We start from the raw sequence: 1,988 nt of genomic DNA, 5'->3' as shown, positions 1-1,988 counted from the left end.
GTCGCAGTAGCCGCCGGGGGCGCGCTGTCGCAGCCGCGCCGGAAGTGCGTAATGTGCGCCCGTGAGTATGCCGGGAGTTGTGGTTTTTTTTGGCAGCCGCGCCGGAAATACGTAGTGCACCAAGGCATGCCGGGAGATGTAGTTCCCACAGGGGCTCCCGACCTCTTAGAAGGAATGTGTGAAGCGGGTCAGGTCCCCATCCGCCTCTTTCCTTCAACACCAACAGCCTTAGCTACAAAGTCAAGCACACACGACTTCAGAGTTGGCAGGAAAAAATATAAAACGTCTCGATCAGGGCACTAGGAATGTGTCACAGTATGTACTTGTCTGGCATGCAGGAACTCCTGGGTTTGATCCCCAGCACGGTATAACCCTGACACGTGTTTATAATCCTAGCACTTAGGCAGAACCAGAAGGACCAGAAAGGAAAATGAGTTCAGGGCCACCCTGGAATATATGAAAGCCTGCATAAAAAATACACACAAAAAAACGCACACACACACACACACACACACACACACACACACACACACGAGCTGGACAGATGACTCAGTGGTTAAGAGCACTTGCTACTCTTGCAGAGGTTCCAGGTTTGGTTCTCAGAACCCAGAGGGTAGCTCACAACTATCCTGGAGATCGGATGCCCCCTTCTGCTTTCCAAAGGCTTGTCTGTAATGTTAATACATATTTGCAAGCAAAACACTCACAAAATAAGTCTTTTACAATTAAGAAACAAGCAAACAATGAACAGCTATCATTGAGCCAGGAATGGTGATTTAGAAGTAGGGGTAGAAGGATCAGAAGGTCAAGTTCATAGTTACCTTTGGGTACATGAGATCCTGTCATAAGCAATATTTCTGCTGACCTTAGACAGGCCCAGAAGGGTTCATAGGACCCATTTCTAGCTGAGTACAATACATGGTATGTTGCATCACCCTGGGGTATCCTGTCCACAAGGCCATGCAGGTAAAGACTCTTGCCACAGATGGTCCCAGAACTGAGCAATGGGAGTTGTGAGGAGTGGATCTAAGGCCCCTCTAGCTGGTCAAGTACCCCAGGCCTCTCTCCAACCAACCCCTTGTTCTTTGTCCAAAGCCTAGGCAACTCAGCCCATTCTTCAGGCCTTAGGGCACTTTTCTCCTGGAAGCCTGTCATGGCTGCATCCCCTGGGCTACCTATTTGCATACTGAGAGTGTTGGCAAAGTATTTCCACAGAGCCAAAAGTCAGTATGAGCACCCTGTCACTGGAGATGCTGAAGGGAGTACCCAGAGGGACATGGGACGAGTCCCTTCCATGTGCTAGATCTGGCTCTCCAGGATCTCCAGGAGAGGGTGCTAAGCAGGAGAAATTGTGGAGATAGTGGTCTTTGCAATGTATGTTTGTTGTTCCTCCCCAGTTGGCGACAAGTCCCCTCTTCCAACAGACCCAGGCTTCCATGTAGAAACAGAAATACCACTCACTCAAAGCCGTCTGAGGAAGGATGAGCTGTCCAGCCTCCCAGGTCAGCCTTGTTACAGAAGCTTGGAGGTCACAACCCTCTTGGTATGGCTAAGCTATGTAGATGCTCATGTAGTATTCAAGGGAGCACCCACTTGGTTCTCCCCCTGCTCACCAGCCTGGCTCATGCATGGGGCTTGCATGGACACTCAGCTTCTCCCTGACCTGGTGCCTTTCTACACCTTGCCCAATCTCAGCCTCTGCTTCCAAGAACATGCTGCCCCCTCCCCGCCAGCCCACAGAAAGGCAAGTGTTTATTGAGTACCTGCTATTTATGCCAGTGGTGCACCAGGGGAAGGCAGTGGAGCTCCTGGTCGGTAGATCCTGTGTTCCTAGGGTGGGCCAGACAAGGCCCTGAAGTCACTTAATCAAAGCTATTAAAATCAGCTTGAACCACTTCAGAGAGGAAAGGAATCTACAGAGGGGTCCCTGGGCTCCCTCAGAACCTCCATTAGCCAAGAGGACCAGGATAAAGTCCCGAAGTCACACT

Source organism: Peromyscus californicus, unplaced genomic scaffold, assembly GCF_007827085.1.
Source record: "Peromyscus californicus insignis strain IS unplaced genomic scaffold, ASM782708v3 Scaffold_7__1_contigs__length_154581171, whole genome shotgun sequence".
Lineage (NCBI taxonomy): Eukaryota > Metazoa > Chordata > Mammalia > Rodentia > Cricetidae > Peromyscus > Peromyscus californicus.
Note: the sequence above shows the minus strand (reverse complement) of the source record.